Genomic DNA, 19,931 nt, shown 5'->3' on the forward strand with positions numbered 1-19,931 from the left:
AATTCCCTTGGGATGTCTGATAAATCACCTTTGTCTCAAGCGGAATTAAAAAAGGGCTCTTTGTCAGTGCATGTGTTACTACGATGTTCCCAATACTCTGGTTCCTCATCTGCAAAGCTACCAGGTAGTGGAGCCTCCTGGAATCCTTATCTTGGTGTCTGACACAGTTTTGCCCTGAACATGTTGTGCCTTTGCAAATTATAATCCGATTTGAAAGTGATACTTATCTAAAGTGGGCTAAATGATTTACGGTTCATAATCCTGGACTTCAATAAAAGTCTAGGCAGCAGACACACAATATCTCTCTGTCCAGAATGTAGTGTTATAATCTGTCAAGGGCCCTTATTTGGGAGAAGGGATTGAATTCCTTGTGTGTAGCACAGACATCATCGCTTGCATGATCCCCTAGCTTTCAAGTCATTACACCACTGACTGCTCCATTTCTCAAGCGACTTCTACAGCTTCGTTTCTGTGCCTGATCCCAGGAATTTTATTTCCCTGGTTCACAGATCATCACCACAGCAGTCTTCGTCATCAAACCACTGGTGACATCGATGTCTCAGAGTTCAAAACCTTATCCAGCTCAGGTGCCTCTGCAAACAAACTTCAGCCAAGGGTTTTTTGAATAGAAAGGATATTGTCACAGTCATCAAAACAAGAGGCTTCCCTATTACAGGTTCTTTTCAGTATTTTCTGCAAAATGGTGTTCTCATTCATTAACGGGAGTAGTGCAGATCTTCATACACGCACTGTTGTTAGCACAGTGGACAAGCATTTGGAAGATGACCTTGGTGTGCTGGTGTCCTGATGCTCTGCATCAGCTCTTACTGTCACCAGGTGGATGATACAGTCCCTGGGAGGGAAAATGTTGCTGGTGGGGTGTTGCTGGTAACTGGCCCTTGCTGGCGTACGAGCTCCTGTGGTAACAACAGTGACCTTGGGAAGAATCTGAAAGCGCAGCAGATGATAAATCGTGGCTAAGTCTATCTACACAGCCATGCCCTAGCACTGCACAGGTTGCAGTTCTCAAAAGTATTTGCTCCAGGGCAAGGAAATGGAAAAACTGTATTGTGAAAAGCAAGCAATGTTTAGCATTGGAAGGCAACATCAAATATGTTTGGCTATAAAGACCCTGCAAATATATAACAGAAGGAGAGCACTATGAGGCAGGAACAGACCGATGAAGAATGATTGAGGTGGATCTGGAGACTGGTTTGAATCTGTGCCTTGCTGTGTCCAGGCAGCCTCGGACTGAGCGAGGACCTGCTCGGCAGGAGATCAGGGTCCCATCACATTATTGAGTGCAGTCACCTTCAGACTCTGATGAGTTTAGCTCAGTGAGTGCCTAGGCTTCAGATAGACGCTGGATTAGCTTGTGCAACATTGCAACAATTTGCTATAAAGCAATACCCTTCTCCAAATCTGGACACCCTTGAATAACCTTTCCCAGGCAGCTCTCTGCCTACTTTTGAGTCTTTTCTTTTGCAATCTGAAAAGAAGACAAGCGTTTCTAGTTCTAGGCTGACACTGTCCAGACACATAATGGAAACAACGTGCTTTGTTTCTGCTCCTCTGGTTGTGGCACATAAGACATATTGAAACAGGTCTCAAAAAAGTGCGGTGAGGAGGAGAGGAACAGAATGAGGTTTTTTGCCTCAAGTGGCTCCTGAAATGAATTTGTCTTCCTTTACTTTGGGCACTGCCCTTGTGGCATTAACAGGGTATATACTCCACTGCCTTAGGACATGGGAATGATGTATTCTGCTTGTGAGACCCATTTTATCCATTTTTTCCACCACTGTATGAATCCCTGCAGCGGTGGCTTCCTCACCTCCTGCAGATCCCACCACTGTTTTCTAGTGTTACTGCCATGCAAGACATCAGACTTCAAACTAGCTGTTGGTGAAAGTCTTGTCCAATAACTAGGTAAGAGTGGGATGAAATCTCAAATTTTAAGGGGTTTAATTTTTATGGCAAACAGATTTGATTCCTCCAAGGACATTTGCTTGACATTGTTAAATTAGAATTTTGGAAATAAACTAGCTGGAGACTAACTCATGGTTTGAAGGCAAAATGAGGTGCCATTACCAAAACTGCAGTATAGGCAGTCTCTAGAGATGGGAGATGTGAGGTCTGTATCTGGAGAGCGATTTGGAGATCCTGTTTAACCCATTAAAGGTTTCATGGCGAAGCTTAGGACAGCTGTATTATTCATGAGTGGCTCTTATACTCCTGGTTTGTTTATGCCACAGATTCTTACAGAAATATTATGAGTTAGAGAGTTGTAAAACATTTTATGGTCTGTACATCCCACTATAAATCCAGGTTGCCTTAGTTACCATCTGGCTAACTGCACAGGTGAGCAGAGAGAGAGATCGAGAGGGAAAGAGAGAGATTAGTACTAATATATTTTGTAAATCTCAAAAGATCTTGTGACTTGTAATGTTGTGATACAACAGAAAGCTTTCAAGACCTGCACAATACAAGAGGACTATGAAAGCAAAGGTTCAGACTGGCAGCTCTCTGACAAGATAGTGAACACACTTATGGGTCTTTTTATTAAGAAAATCATGAATCTGAATATTGCCTAATCAAAAGCTTTAGTGATGCTAATACTTAGTCCCTTCTTGAACGCTTTCTGTATTTGGGCTGGAGAGCTGTGTCTTTCCTGGTAATAAAATGTGTTTCAGCCTCTGACTGTGAGAGCAGGTGGCATGGCACAACTTATATGCATAGGATTAAAACATCTCCCCAACCCTCTTGTCTAAACTGTGTATTGGGACCAGTCTAGTCTATGCTACCTCCTGACCCTAGTGGTTAGGCTGCACTGTCCTGTGAAGCAGGCACAGGCGCTGCCCATGTTAGTTAGTATGGATCAAAATCATGCCATGGGGTAACCTAAACCATATGGGGATGACTAAACCATAAAGACTGGATGCAGGGTAGCATGATCTGGTCCATGCTCCAGTCTGATTTAACGTAAATGGAGCCACAGGGAGAAAAGACATCTTCCGAATATCTTCAAAAATGGTACGGCTACTTGAACAAAGCAGGCTGGAAGCGTGGCACTGGTATTCCTGTGAAGTTTTGTGACACAGTTGTGAGTCACATAATAGTTGATGTTTTTCTTAGAGCAAGTCCCAGCTGCCAGAATCAACAGCAAAGACTTGATATTCTCAGCCTTCATTTGAAAAGACAAAGGAGAAGATTAAATCAAATAATTCTAGCACACACTGTCGTGAAGGAAAGTTTGCATGAATGGAGGTCCCCCTGTGGGCAGAGAGGCCAGCATTTCATAAAAGCTGTTATTTTAAGCCAAGCTTGTAATGTTCTGAGAACAGATTCATTTATTTGTGAGGAGTACTGCTAGCAGGTTAAATGCCTCTGACTCCTAATTCTTTCTTCATTCAACTGCCCTACACATCCACGGTAAACCAAATTTGCATTTTTTTGTAAGGCAAAATGCGCCTAAGCTGGAAGAAGTTTGGAAACAAAAATAGAAGTGCCTGTCCCATGTCCGTTCTCTGCACACAATCTGGAATGGTAGTCACGGCTCATTGATTAGGCCTATGGATTGGCTTTTTGGTTAACTGCTACTGAGTAATGCGATCATGTAAGTTGAGAGCTGCGTATTGACTTACATGGGAGTCTGAGCCTCCAGGGAAGCTGAATAGAGATGTTTGCAGTCACTCTTCTCTAAATGATACCCTGGGGATCTTGGATATTAGTGATGATAGCTCCTAACTGTGTCCTGACAAAAAGAGCTTCTCTAAATTAGAATGAGGAGAATGGGTAGAAATCATGACACATTTATTTTATTTTTAGTCTGAGTTCATACTGAAATCAGTACAAAATGCGGTTGTGTTGGCACGCTGGCTGTTTGTTAGTCAGTATCCCCTAATCCCTTGTAAGTTTTAACCTGATGGCCAGCTTCAACCAAATCTAAAAGAAAGTTTGACATGTCAGATCTCAATTTTCCATGTGTATAGGATAAAAGATGCTACTAATGCTCTGACAGAAAAGTCGTAGGCATGGTAACTCCTACTACAGGTAGGAGAATTCACACAGGAATGCAACTTCAGGACATGGGGCCCACGCCTATTGGCTTCCCACTCAAGAGCCTACTAGTTTCTAAATGAGGTAGCAGAGGGTAGCATTCCAGACACCAAAATGAATGTTGGGGATAAGTGGAAGAATTTGTTTGAAAAATTTATTTATTTTGGGCTAGGAGCGAGCTGCAGTATTTCAAAAGAAGCTGTAGCTTCTTACCTTAACACGTTCAAAGGAGTAGCTGTACTATTTTATGTCAGAGGTATGAAAAATTTGGCCACCTAGATCAGGTTCTAACTGGTGTGTTGCATCTCAATGAGGTTTTTTTGACTGTTCATGCCCAACCAATATTTTGCAAGATTTCTTGACTCAGTGTGGTGGCTTAACCCCGGTAGGCAGCTGAGTACCACACAGCCACTTGCTCGCTCCCCTCCAGTGAGATGGGGAAGAGAATTGGAAGGGCCAAAGTGAGAAAACTTGTGGGTTGAGATAAAGACACTTTAATAGGTAAAGCAAAAGCTGCACACACAAGCAAAACAATATAAGGAGTTTATTCACTACTTCCCATTGACACACAGATTTTTAGCCATTTCCAGGAAAGCAGGACTTCATCACGTGTAACGGTTACTTGGGAAGACAAATGCCACAACTCCCGATGTCCTCCCTTCCTTCTTCTTCCCCTCAGTACTGATTGCTGAGCATGACGTCATATGGTATGGAATATCCCTTTGGTCAGTTGGGGTCAGCTGTCCCGACTGTGTCCCCTCCCAACTCCTTGTGCACCCCCAGCCTACTCGCTGGTGGGGTGGTGTGAGAAGCAGAAAAGGCCTTGACTCTGTGTAAGCACTGCTCAGCAACAGCTAAAATATCCCTGTGTTATCAACACTGTTTTCCTCAGAAATCCAAAACATATCACCATACAAGCCACTATGAAGAAAATTAACTCTGTCCCAGCCAAAATCAGTACACTCACTAAGGAACTCAAATATTATATGTATTGATCAAAAAATGCCCAGATCTCTGTCTTCACTGGTAGGCATAGTAAGGAACTGTAATAGGTAAGAAAATCAGGAGCGCTAAGTCGATGTGCTTCTTGGAAGGAAGCAGGATCCTCCATTCAGGTGAAGGTGAAAGGGGGACCCAGGCAAGCACTTGCTCTTCCTGCAGTGGCTGCCTGGCTGCCTGGCAGCATTAGCTTTCCTCATACTGTAATGACCCTCTCTCACGAAACCTGCACTCAGGCAAGCATGTGCTTCTTGGGATGATAAGACCAAACCAGCTCTTTTGGCAACAGTACATGTTGAAGGCAGAGTTATTGAGGTTCACCTGCAGACAGAAGACTTGGACATCAATCCTTATTCTCAATTCTGGCAATGAAGATGTAGTTCCTCAGGGCTTCTTTTTACCCTTTTCCATCATGAACGCAATCATAACTTGCCTGTTTTATCTGTTGAGACTTTCCTAAAGAGATTATAACATAAAAGTAGCTTTCAAAGTGTAACTAAGAAATATGTATTCTCACTGATCACTGAACTCGGTGGGATCAAATATTAGATTGGAATACAGAGTTGAGTACAAAATAGTCCCCAGTACTTTGTCCATGGCCCCCAGTTTCCTTTGCTGACTTGATGTCTGAAATATACTGGACAGATATTTTTTCTAGCAGTGTTACACATAGATGAGTAATTCTTAGGGTCTTTAAAAATAGTTCAGGCAAAGAACTAGCCATCTGCACAACTAATGCACTTACAACCACCACATCTTGAAATTGCCTGGCTTCCTTTAAGGGCTCCTTGTTCCAGCAATTGAAGCTTACTGAAACAATAAATATGGCAATGCTGTCATTTCTGATGGGGTGAGGAGCTCAGAACTGGTTAGTGTTAATTTACTCCTTGAGGTGGCTTGAATTTTGACAAAATATAGTGTTTTGCTGTTGCTGTTTCAGTTTGCTGGCTGAGCATTTCTTTAAATGCTTACTGCCTCTGCTCAGCAATATAAAAGCAAGATTGCTTTTTATTGCCATTCTCTCCCAGCACAAGATTGTGTCTGGGTCTCTTACAGACTTAGCTAAGCTTGTCAATCTGAGAACTTCATTTGTAATTTGCCAGGAGTCCTCAGGCCATATTTCTTGCAGTAGTCCTCTGTCTCGCAGGAGAAGCGATAGATTCACCCTTAGGAGTGTGGGATAGCAAAGGATCAGCATGCACCCCCCGTGCAGGTTCTGTGGGGGCTTGTGATGTTGTGGTAGGTGGGCTGCATGCTTTCCCTTGTGTCCCATTTGCAGTGGGACTAAACCAGCAAGCTGCAGGATCCCAGGGCAGTGGTACAGCTCAGGGAATTGTATTTGCTGTTCTGGGGACTGTGGCACTGCCCCGACCTTGCCCTCTGCTCATCCCAGTGCTGCTCCCTTCCCCTACCCTGCAGTCCTCAGGCTCCTCATCACATTTCCACTCATAGCCTGGTTCTTGTCCCTTCTGCTCGTCTTGGCTGCCTGGGTGTCAGCCTCCCTGCTTTCAGTCCCATAACTGTCCCTACCAGCCAAAAGAAGCAACCTCAGGAAAAATTTGGCCCAAAACCTGGGATGAAGCATGCTTGCTAGACTGAGAGTTTTAGAAGGACCCAGAGGCTGTGCAACATATTCCGCTGAAACTGCAGCTCATCAGGCACAAGAAGAAGGGACAGGACACTGCTGATAAGTGAGGCATGGAGGTGAGCATGAAGGTGTTAGATAATCATCATGAAAACAGTGAAATAATTACTTTAAATCTATGGAAGATTTACTTCCTAGATTTACTTTAAATTACTTTAAACCTGCTTCTGTCCTTTGCCTCATTCCTTCAAACAGCAGAAGCAATTTTGCTGAAATTTTCTAAGGACCCTGCTTTTTCCACAATCAAAATATACGTTTAAGGGAAAATGTTTAAGCCTTCCAACCTCCAAGCTTGCTGTTTGTAAATAACAGTTAGGGTGCGATAAGAAACTTTCTGTTGATCTCAACGGAAGTTGAGGACAGAGAGAGAAGGCTGAGACAGAAATGCAAGGGACAAAGAGGGGAGATCAGTCAAAATGTGTCAGATCAGTGAACACATGCAGCCCTGCCTTGACGGCTCACTTTTGCTTGTTTTCCTCCAGCAAAAAACCTGTCTTTTTGTGCTCTGCAAGTACAGCCCGTGTCTCACTGAAAATGCTGAGAGGGGGAAGGGAAGGCTCAGAGAGGAGCTGAAAAGTGAAGGGAAAATTCCGCTCATGATTCATTTCTGTGCTTGGAACTTGAAATTCAAGGTTCAAACTTCATTTAAAGGGATATGATTAAAGCTTGGGGAGTTTCCTACAGGATTTCTGCGTACAAAGATGGATAAGGGTGCCTCACAGCATTTGCAAAAGAACCTATGCAGGGTAGGTGCCTAATCCTCTACAATTCCCTTCTTAGGCTCTTTTGTAGATCATACTGAGTTCGTATCTCACATCTTAATGTGCCTTTGTAAACCTTATGCAATCTTGTATTCACCAAATTCCTTTGCTTGGTTATAAAGCAGGCAGTTATTTGCAGCAATATGCTATGAGAACAGCAGATGCTTTCAAGCAGCATTTCCCCAGAACAATTTCCTTTCTATAAACTGTTTTATCCTCCCAGTAATAACAGCAGCCCTTTAGGAAAAGCAGAGCACCAGGGCATTGCTGATACTGAGCATTCCCTGTATTTGTGCCGTACTGGGGCCAGTATGGTATGAGCTGGCTCTTACTTTACCCGACATAACTCCAGTCTGGTATTCATTCACCAGCCACTGAAGTCTCTTACTATGACATGTTCTCATCATGCCATTTCTCTTTCTCACTTCCCTCAAAAAATGAACACTTCAGCATCCAGCTGTTCTCTACTTTTGCTAAGTCTGAATCCAGAAATGATGTAGATGCACCTTTTTTTTCCCTAGCTTCATTGTTTGAAACAGCAGAATAATTTTTGCTGAAACTTTAAAGAGAAAGAGATATATCTATATCTATATCTATCTATATATTTATATCTCTCCCCATTTTGTGGCCTATTTTTAGATGCTACTGCTGACTACCATGAGCTACTGCATGTGAACAATGCATTGCAGGTTGATATATATTGCCTTTCCCTTGTTTCTCATCTTCTGTTGCAACTGTAAAGAAGAATGTGGCTTGAAATGAAGTAAATCTGAGTAACTCACTATATGATTACTTGGAAGAGTCAATCAGTTTTCCAAAACAGTTGTAATGGATTTTATATAAGAAGGTAACTCCCTAGCTAGAGGACTAAGTAGAGAGAGGTCAGTTTTATAAGAGTATTGTATTTGCCTGAATCTCTTTATAGAGCTGCCTGAGTCTCAGACATTGCAAAAAAAAAAAAAAAACAAACCCAAGCAAAAGAATAGAAAATAGTGCTGAAAAAGTTCTTGAGAAGCTACCTAATTACCCCTTTGAAAAAAGCCGAAGCTTAATAGATGCTTCTTTAACCTAACGATTCTCAAGCATTAGGTTACAAGCAAAGGGCCTGGTCCCTCTCATTCTCTATGAAATATGTAGAAGCCTTCAGTAGGAACCCTCACTGATGAAACTTCATGTGGTTTTTGTATTTTTACTGCCCCTTTTTCCAGTTTACCTCTCTCAAAGCTTCTTCCTCTTCCACACCCATGAAACAGCTATGACACTTACTTCGGGAGACAGGCTGAAACCTCCTTATTCTACTCAGTCCTGGTTTTGGCTGGGATGGAGTTAATTTTCTTCATAGTAGCTGCTATAGCGTTATGTTTTGGATTTGTGATGAAAACAATGTTGGTAACACACTGATATTTTAGCTATTACACTGCTGGGACAGCTGAACCCAACTGACCAAAGGGATATCCCATACCATATGATGTCATGCTCAGCAATAAAAGCTGGAGGGAAGAAGGAGGAAGGAGGGACATTTGGAGTTATGGCATTTGTCTTCCTAAGTCACCGTTACACATGATGAAACCCTGCTTTCCTAGAAATGGCTAAAAATCTGCCTGCCGATAGGAATTAGTGAATGAATTCCTTATTTTGCTTTGCTTGCGCACACAGCTTTTGTCTGTCTGTCTATTAAGCTGTCTTTATCTCAACCCACGAGTTTTCTCACTTTCACCCTTTGGATTCTCTCCCCCATCCCACTGGAGGGGAGCGAGTGAGCGGCTGCGTGGTGCTTAGCTGCCTGTTGGGGTTAACCCACAACACATTCCCCATTTTCACATGCTTCTACCCCTGTGCAGCTGTGAGCAAGCTCAGCTTGGCAGAAGTGCTGTAATGGCTGTGCAGGTGTGAAGTGAGGAGAGGCTGGACAGGCGTTGGGAGAGTGAAGGGTCAAAGGAATCCTTGCTGGATGTTGGACTGGGTGTGGCTTGAGTGTGGCTGTGCTGAGTATGACCAGAAGCTACTTTGTAAGAAGGTGGGATGAAAGTCTTTTTTGGGAGGGAATAGACAATTCACATTGCCAGAAGAAGATAGATGGCTGAAGGACAGAAGGTCTGGGATGACCAGAGGGTGCAAGTTATGTGTGTGGAAGAAGGTGGGACTGGATGGTCCCAAGTTATTATAAAAAGAAGGTGGCAGATTTTGATCTGAAGCAGGGGTGAAAGAAGGAATGGTGAGCCTTGATCTAACCTGTGCAGGAGGCCCTGCACAGAAGCCTCTCCTGACTCCCACCAGCACCCTAGACATTCTCTTGCAGTGTTTCTCCATGTCATATCTGTCAGCCTTGTGTGGTTATCCTAGAATACTTCAAGTGGCTCTACACACTTACTCTTTGGCAACTGAATTGCTTGCTTAGTCAAAAAGAGCGATTCAGTTCATCCTGAAGTAGCCACTTACTGACTGGTCAGGCAAATTGCTCTTTTGAGTCCATTCACTGTACTGACTAGATTGGACTAGATTCTAATGAGAGTCTGGGCCTCTACCATAGCTGTAGACACGTCTTTCTCAATTGGGGCTTGGTCGCACCTGCGATGTCAGAGGACAAAGGAACAACAAAGGACCTTGCTGTTAGCACTTCTTGGTTTTGTCTCACCACACTGGGTTTGGATTTCCACTGGCGTGTCTTTCTAAAGCTGCACTAAACCAACAACTTCTAAATATGTCCCTGTTGAAAGCAGCCAGCATCCTCTGTCCCTGCGTTAAGGCCAGCTTTCCCATTCCTAGTCTGCAGGAAATTCTTCACTTGGAGTTTCTTAAAGAATAAGGATAGAGGCCACAGCTCCAAATGGTAATCCTTGTTACTTGTTCTCACAGCATTCTCCAGCCTGATTCCTGAGCTGGCCAATTTTGGGATCTGGCTGTTCACTACAGGTCAGGTTAGATGCCCCCATAGAGAATGATTTCATGGGCTCTTAATCTTCCCATCAAATACTCCTGGCATCTTTTAGGAAGGCATGTTTGCCAGACCCCAAACAATTTTTTTTTTTTCTCCACTAAGTCCCTTCTATTTGTTTAACTTTTTTTTTTTAAAGTGTGGACAGGAAAACTGCACACAGCACTGCAGTAGTGTTTCCTCCAGTGTTCTATGTAAAAAGTAGGTAATTCTTCTCTCCTACTGCTATTTATGTTCTTCTGCTTATATATCTTATGCCTGAGTGAAAAAAAAAAAGAGACACTGACCACACCAATGTAATCTCTCAGCAAAGTTCTTAATGAGTGTTCCTTGCAAAGAAACAAATAAAGGAAAACGTTATGTTTTCTTCTTTTAGTTCCTTCTGCAATATGCCAAGAAGCATTGCTCTACACGTTATCAGCAGTATAAATCTAATCCTGCTTAGAAACATTTGTTTAAGAGATAAGAACCAGAGACCAAAATACATAAAAACTTGATGCTGGGTCTGCAACGATTGCTTTACAATAAATGATAGGAGGGATTTATTTTTCCGTATTTTTCCTCTCAGGGAATTCATAGCTTTTGCTTTATGACAGATAAAAATATTTTTAATAACCTCGCAACAAGGAATTTGGTGTGTGATTCTTAAAACTAATGCAAGACAAACAAAACCTTCTCTGCTTCAGGAGTATGAGTGATCAAAGAGTGTATCTGAAACACCTCCGGTGCTGCCTGGTACAATTCCATTCATTGGTGGCTCACTCTTTTCATATGAGTGTAAAAAACCAGGAACATTTAATGCATTCATATCCAGTCCCTTTTTTACACTTCATTTCCTGTTCTTATTATGAAGCATTGTCAGACAACTAGATCTCTGTACTTTATGGTTCGTTAGTACCCTTGCCAAAACACTCACAGGATTACCAAGTGCTGAGGCAGACTCACTATTTGCACAAACACACATATACACGCATACACACACAGGCTATTTAGATTGAATTCTTATTCATAAATTAGTCTTAATTAGACTGTTCATCAGTCTGAGAGATTATGCTCCCCTGTTATGAGTAGCATTAAGTTACTTCTTAAAATTCATTACCATAGCTTGTTTTTCATGTGTGCTTTTCCCACAGTTTCAAAATAACATCCTCTTATTGCTGAAACAGTTGATGAGATTTTGACATTGCCCAGCTTGGCGTTAACTCCATAATCCTGGCTGCTCCTCCAGGCAGGGTTCCTCACCTTGCATAAGAGGGGAACAATTATGGGACAAGATCTTATCAAGCAAAACTGGCTGACAGGGAAATGAAGTGATCAGGATCTGGTCTGGCTTGCATTCCCAGAGGTTTCATACATGTGATTCCAAATCTACATCCTAGCAGACCCTTGCACCTCCAGCAGTCTCTTTGAAAGGTATCTCCTATCTTAAGGAGAGGGTTTAAATGAATATTGTGCTAAGACACTTAGATCCTGAAGAGGAGAGGGATTAATCTGTCTTCGGCATTTCCTATTTCCTAGCATGGGTGCTCTCGGCTTTCATGCGTGGCTTTTATAGATCCTTTTCAGAAAAATCCTTCCCCTCTGCCAGGACCCTGAGCACTTTCTTAAGTGTGAGATTTCTACTATAAAACCACACAGCAAAATAGGATTTGCCGTCCTGAACCTCACAGTGGCTGACTGAACCTTTGGAAGGCCTTGGCCGGACAGAGAAGGTCAATGCACAGGGTAGGGAGAGCCATTTCTTTTTCCTGTGGGCTGTCTCATATAATTTAATGCCTGCTCTTGACTTCACTTCACAGTGCAGCTGTTTGTCTGCAAGCAGTCCAGGTTCCAATGTCTGGAAATGGGTCTTCGGCGCTCACATCTGCAGAGGCAGCTGTATCTTTCCCACCTTTTTCACTAGAAAGTATCTGCTTGTGATGCCTTCAGCTGGGCAGTCAGTTTGCCCTCTTCTCCATGTTCCTTAACAGACTGCACCATCAAATGCTTTTTTATTTCGCTTGTGACACAGTAAGGCAAGAGGCAAGAAAGCTCAGAAAAAAATAATACTCACAAGCAGCCAAGAAGAAGAAAAGACAAAACAAATCTTCCCACCGAGGTAGAGATCTCAGAGCTCATTTATTTCATCTTCCAACTTACGCTGAGATTTTCCAATTTGCTGATGTTGAAAAGTACATTGAATCTTGGCTGAGGTACAAGATCTCGAACTTTTTTTTTTTTTTTTTTTTAAAGCAGAATTTACATCTACAGCTGCACAGGAGGCAGATAAAAGAGCAGGGAGATGAAGCCTGCCCTTTCCAGGATGGGGAATTTGCGAGCACTGTGATAAATTTCAGAGAAGGAGAGTTGTTTCCTTTGAGTTTCAGTTGTATTGTGGTATTGAAAACCATCAAAGCTAATTTCCTTGTCAGAACTGTGAGGGAGGAAAGAGACATTGCTGGGTTATTTACTTCATTGCTACCTTTTCTTCCTTTGGGATTTCAGCATCTGTGATCTTTCTTGATGATGTCCAGCTTGTCTAACTATGATATTAAAGTGTCCTGCCAATCTATTACCTCTCTTCAAACAGGGCTTCCACGTACAAGGAGGACCAAAAATCTACTGTCAAAGTGTGTTAAACTTGCTTTTTCTCCACTTGAGAACTACTTTAGCAACTTGCCATGCATCCATCTCAACTGAACCCCAGCAGTACAGCAGGAACCAAACAGTGGGTAAACCAAATTAAGGGTCTGACTCACAGTTGCTCTGGGGAGCAAGCTGAACTGTTATGACTGATCCTTACTGCTTAGTTGAAGCAGTCCTTGTCCATGTGCAGAAGAGAAGGACTTGCTGTGCAATGGTTGCCCAACTCGCCTCATTGCCATACTCATGTGATGGGCTTCAGGGGGTTAGCGAAGGGCAGCAGGCTTATTTCCTGGCTAAGAAGCAAACTTGTACTTATTCATGTTTGCTCTAGGCTTGTACGGCTTTTGCTGTCCTTAACCTGCTGAAGATCGTAAGAGCTCTGTGACTCTGACCTACCTACTCAACAAGGAACATCTAGAGTTTATCCATCTATCTGAGCCCACAGTTTGAAGAGGTGAGACTAAACGTGCCCCACGGACGTGTCTTCAAATATCCCAAGTTATGAATGTCCTGTAAGATCCATGAAAGGAAATTTTCCTCTAATTACGTAATTTTCCTTCAATTTGTTCAGCTAGTGTCATATCCTTATAATTGATTTTTAAGCTAAAACAGATATATAATGCTCCTTAAACTTGAAATGCCTTAGTCCTCGTTTAAGACTTTCTTCTCATGTGCATTGTGTGTCCATGCTCAGACATTGGCAGTGGGGCTGCAGGGCGGCCTCTGTGAAGAGAGGCCGGGGCTGCCCCGTGCCAGACACAGCTGGTTCCAGCCGGTCCCAGCCGGCTCCAACGACCCCACCGCAGGACACAGCCCAGCCCCTCAGCCAAGCTGGGGGTGCCTGGGGGAAACCAGGTTTCAGCAAGGGCCAAAGGCGGCACAGGCAGAGGAGGAGGAAGGCAAGGAGGGAGCAGCAGCAGAGGGAGCCCGAGGGCGGAGGAGGAGGAGGAGGAGGAGGAGGGCAGGAGGTGCTGCAGGCCCGGAGCAGGGATCCCCTGCAGCCCTGGAGAGAGCCCGCTGGAGCAGAGACCCACCCTGCAGCCCGGGGAGGGCCCCACGCCGCAGCAGGGGGATCTTTCCTGCAGGAGCTGCGGCCGTGGAGAGCCCAGGCGGGAGCAGGTTGTCCCTGAAGGACTGCAGCCCGGGGCAGGGCCCGCGCTGGAGCAGGGAGACGTGTGAGGAGGGAGGAGCGGCCGAGAGGGGCTGGGATGGACGGAGCGCAACCCCCATCGCCACCCCACCCCCTGCGCCCCTCGCGGGGAGAGGAGTCGGGAGTGAAGGGGTGAAGCTGGGCCTGGGGAAAGGTATGGGGGAAAGGTGTTGTTTTTGTTTCTCACCATCCGAATTTACTTTAATTGGCAAGAAATTAAATTAATTTTTTCCTAAATTTGAGTCTGTTTTGCCTGTGACAGTAACTGGTAAGTGATCTCCCTGTCCTTATCTTGAGTCATGAGGCTTCTTATCCTATTTTCTCCCCCTGTCCTGGTGAAGGAGAGTGAGTGCGCAGCTGGGAATTTTGGCCCTTAGCCAGGGCTAACCTGCCACATCATGGCAAGTTGATCAGGTAATTAAAAGCATCTATTCATTTTCTTTGTTTCTTAGACAATATCTTTCGTTATGATTGCATGTGCAAAACTCCAGTAAAATTGCTCAGCGTTGACTCTTCCGTTGTCAGCAAAAGCCACTGTCTCCTCAGTGTCCCAAGACGTAACAACTGAAGATCCTTGCTGTATTAATGTAAAGGGCCCAGGAAAAGTGAAAGTTTGCTGGTAAAGCAGCTTGTGTAGAGAGACGTTTAGACTTCATGAGAAATGTTTAGCATCACAAATGCTTTTGAAAGTGTGACTGACTGACACACCACCGAGGACCCACTGGGAGCAGCACTGGTGAATACCACGACTTAGTTCCTCAAACAGCAGCTGAGGTGGCTGTCTCTGGGAAATGTTAGAAACTCTGTATGTTGTCTTCAGAGTGCCCTTTCATGGCAATAGTCCCAATAGGAACACGTGTGTAGCATTACTGTGACCCTCTAAGTACTGGAATAGGTTAACTGCTGGAGCTCTCTCTTTGTTTTCTACTAATGCAGTTTCTTTGCCTGGCTGCTCACACTTTCAAGATCAAGGGACCACATCCTTATATTGGCCACTTATCTGACTAGTTTTTCCCTCCAAGCCAAAAAAGGATCTGTGACGGCCAAAGTTTCTCCTGACAAACCTAGAAATCATTCTGTCTGAATATATGGTTTTCCTTGCTCAGACCTCCACCCCAGCTGGCTACACGGATTAGGCAAGGTGTTTTGAGAGACTGAGTTGTTACTCCTTCTCTTCAGCAGCAGAAGTTAAGGGCAAGTGGGAATCTAAGGGCCAAAGGGGTTTCAGTCATGCCAGTTTGTTCCTTGCTAGCTATGCAGGAGATAAGAACCTGGGAAATGTGATCAGTGAAGCTTGAAATTGTGCCCTGCTACACTCCTGTTTTGGACTTAGCAGGAAAGGGGGCACCATCTAGTTGCCTGATGAAAGGCATCTAGGACCACTTCAGAGTCCCTAAGGCATCCTGCCTGAAACTGCCTTTGCTGTAGGTCCTGTGGCATACCTGTGCAGCCATGATGGCTGCCAGTGGCATCTCAAAAGTCACTACACACTTATTTTTGGGCAACTTAATTGAGCCCAAAGAATCAAAATGGCAAAGAAGCATGTATCTTCCACTCAGGTGTTCCCCAGAACTCATACTTCCACCTCCAGATTTTAGTATAAAAGAGAAATAACGGTTTAAGCTTTTCCCAGTGTTCAGATTAGCAGAGGAGTTTAGTATTACTAAATACACAGATTCATAGCAAGCTCAGTAATGACCAGTGGAAATATCTCCATGACATTGACTCGAGTCTGATTTGAGAGGAGCCTGATTGGGGTTGCATACTCTGTGGAAAGGGGATTGTGTCTTTGGCATAGCAGCGCCAATAAATGACGATGATTAAGTACTGAGCAATACGCTATAGTCCCCTTAAGGAATGATTGGACAATCTATTTAAAACCAAGATAAACGGAAAATTAGAGCAAACACTGTGGGAAGGCTCATGCATCGACAGTGGAGTGCCTCTGTCATGCTGTCTGTCTGGAAGTCTGCCGGTCTCATACTGGTGGTTCTTCCCTTGGTTGCTTTCTGGACCAGCATGGCCGAGAGCAGCTTGAGACATGCAAACACTAAAGAAGACGTGAGGAAATGAAAGCCATAGTGTTATTTTCACTGGAGGCCAATAGCAGGAAAAAAACACTAGTGAAGCAGAGAACAAGGTAGAAGAGCATGAAGTGCAGTAAATTCCCCTAAGAGTGAGAGAAAGGTATTGGTAAAAGGGGAATAGTATGCATGAGAATAGGATAGGAATGAATATGAAAGACAGGCTAGGGCAGGGAGAAAACCACTAAGGGGCAGGATTAGTCGACATGAACCTAAGGTTTGTGTCAGGAAACCTAAGATCTCTCACCAGTTCAGTCATGATTTCCTCTCAGGTGAATTACTTGCTTTCTCTGGACATCTAAATTCCCTTTCTGGCCTTTATCTACCAGCCTTCAGATGTAAGGCTCACTACAGCAAGGACCCTCTTCTGTAGCTGTATGAGGACTAGCACAGTGGAGTCCTGATCAGTGACATAAATAGCAAGGAGAGAGTACAGCTGAAGAGAAGCCTACCTCTTGGAGGGATCTGGGATCCAAAGCAAGCAGGAGGTGGGTGGGAGTGAACAAGAACAGCTGGTTATAGAGGGTCCCCACCTTGTTCAGTGCACCAAGATCCCTGATGAACTCATGGATCAGGAATCGTCTGGGGCCTCCAAATGCAACCGTGACCCTTGGCAATAAGCCAAAGGGGTTTGGTTCTCCAGAGTGGCTTCAGAAGGTCAGGAGGGAGACAGCTTGTTTTTTACTTTCCTGGTGTTACTCTTCCATGATTGCTATCCAAGTAGCTGTTGAAAAGACATCAGAAAGTCACTGGATAAAGAGCAGCACCTCTGGCAGAAGGAGTGGTGGGACTTACCTATGGAGAAGTCTAAGGATGACTAAATGTGATGACAGACTTGTCTCCTTTCTCTACTTGCGCCCCTTCCCAAGTCCTTCATGCTGAGACTTGCTGTCCACCTGTATTCTAGGCGTACTCTGGCTGCCTGGATCGTATGGTTTTAGAAACCTCCTGATGCAAAATAATAATAAACAAACAAAAGAGGTTATTGAAAACATTACAGGCCATAATTTTAATAAATGTTGGCTCCTGTCACTATGTTCTCTAGTATTTATAGTTTTATATACTGCCAACAGATCCAAGCGTTTTGTCTTTTTGACAAACATTTCGTGCAATCATAAATTAACTCATTTTTCAGCAAAATCTGACATCAGTGGTTAAGCTGTCAGTATATAGAAGTGCTAGAGTTGGCAAATCCTCATCTCATAATGAAAACAAAGAGCTTTAAATGCGTCCCAGACAGTGAGCTAAGTGCGCCCGGGCTGAATCTGCTATCGCAGGCCACATTGGTCACAGATCTGACACACAGTGATTCTGCAGCTCATGCATCAGCCAAAACGGCTCTCACAAATGTTGGCCTTATTAATAATCCTGCACAGGTATGCAGGAGCAACTCCTGGGCTTTCAATGAAGCCAGGGAACTTAAAGCCTCTTCATTATTTCTTGCTGGCTTGTGTTGAGTTCCATGTGTTGCTAGTTTAGATCTTAAGAGAAGTTCTGCACCAGGTGGGTGGTTTTTTTAGATGCAGTGCTAATAAAAACAGACTACAGACTGATAGAAAATTGATTTATCCACTTGATGCTGGGATTTACCCACTTTCTTGTTGCGTAGGACACTTTGGGCAGATAGATCTGCTGCCATCTTTTTTGAGGGAACTGCAGAGGAGAAGGCAGAGCTGCCCTGAGCTATGTAGAAGCTCAGGAAGAGCTCTGTTTATTGCTATAATCCATATGAATCTTTCATTCTGAGCAAAGGCTCATGCTTAAAAACCCCAGTAGTTTAGTCTCATTAGCTGTTCCATTTCTCGATGTTCTTTAAGAGGGGGCTCCTCCACAGACTTCCTTGGGGGGACATCCTGCCTGCAGAAACCTGTCTAAGCACAGTGCTGTTAAGACACTTCTCAAAAAGGGGAAACATTTCACCCTTCCAGCACCCACAGGGTAGAAAACACACTTCTTATCTGCACAAAGATAGCAGATGAAATTACAGCAATGAGTGGCTCCTTGCAGGAGCTGAGGCAGAAGGCAAGAGTGAGGAAATGTACCCAGGCTACTACCAGCACAGTTGTAGTTGATGTGGGGGTACAGAGGCAGCTGAAAGAGCGCTTGGCAAGCTTGAGAGATTTGGGTGCCTACAGACCCACGTAAGTCCTTCCAGAAATCTTGGTATTAACAGGTATCGCCCAAACTCAGACTTGAAGGTCTGAGATTAAAGGTGAACAGGAATTTAATCCCATTTCCAGGCATGCATCTCTGACGGGAAATGGCTGATGTTAATATTAGGGAGTAATGTACAGAGAGAGCTCAGCTCACATTGCCTGGACATCAAACTGGCCACATGTGTGCCAGATCCAGGATCTATCAGCATGCTAATGGGTTTCTTGGGAGACTGATTTTCCACCCTGGCTGTGGCACTGCACCAGCACAGCACATCTTTACCTGGAAACTGATTCATGCCAAGATAACTGTGAGCAGACAGAGCAAATTCTGTTTACTGGTGCATGCTGAAAGGGACTGACTGTTTCATTTGGATTGGCAAATCATCTAGGTCAAATTTTAGGAGACAGTGTGAAGGGATGGTGACAAGACTGCTCATAATTCACTTGGTGCCCACTGTGTAAACATAAGTACTTAGCACCTTCTTAGACTTTTTGGCACATCCCACCTGGTCTCTATTGGGTGATGAATCTTCCACAGGACCCATGTCATATCTGTGGATGTCTAGGACGTGGTAGGGCATTTCATGATGTTTGCAGAACTAAATGAAACCTTAAGGTCCGTGGAAACATTACCAAAAAACTTCACTGTGCTTTGGAGCCGACTTTCAAATGACTGGGGGATTAGTAACCCAAGAAAATTCTCCACTGAGGAAAAGGTTTCTATAACCCTCTCTTGACTGCAGATTTCTGCTTGCATAGGGAAGAAGAAAGTACTGTCTTCCTGCTCTGGAAGCTAGTATGGAGCAGCTCCCGCATGCATCTCAGGAACCAACCAACAACAGCTTCTGTGGATACCTTTTGCGGTTTCCAGCCTGTCTGGGGACTGGTTGTGGCAGTGGTGGACATTTAATTAAAAATAGCCACCATTCAGTTTATATGGACTATTAAGTTGAAAAAAAAAAGTGCTTATGCTTTAATAAGTGGCAGCCTTCAGATTCGCTAGTGACAATGAAAGCAGTACCATGCCGATGCCTTGCATTTTTTGTTCAGTGTTCCTGCTTCAGCTAATGTCTACTCTCATTCATCATATCTTTTCAAAAATTTGGCTTTCCTCCCAGGCAGGATATGTTTGATTTTTTTTTCTGAAAGGAATAGAATATAATAGGAACCATTTTTGTTTAGTTGCAGTGAAATATACAAGGAGATAAATAGTACCTGAATCAATAAAGGGTGAGACCGCAGGTCTTACTGTTTAAAGATTTAAACACCGCTTATTTCTCCATTCTTCCAAAGTGAAAAAATTGTGATTCTTTAATCATTTGAAAATGGTTATAGACATATGTTCGGATAAGGCCTTTGTTTATCAGTGTCTCTAGTGTGTTGTGTTCCTCTTGTCTTCACTTGTTTAATACAAAGCCTTTCAAGATCTCTCGCAACTATTTTGTTGAGGAGTGCATGGAGTACTTAATGCAGTATAATGCTCAAGAAGTGCCACTGACATCTCACTTATACAGTTGTAA

This window comes from Gymnogyps californianus, chromosome 2, assembly GCF_018139145.2.
Source record: "Gymnogyps californianus isolate 813 chromosome 2, ASM1813914v2, whole genome shotgun sequence".
Classification (NCBI taxonomy): Eukaryota; Metazoa; Chordata; class Aves; order Accipitriformes; family Cathartidae; genus Gymnogyps; species Gymnogyps californianus.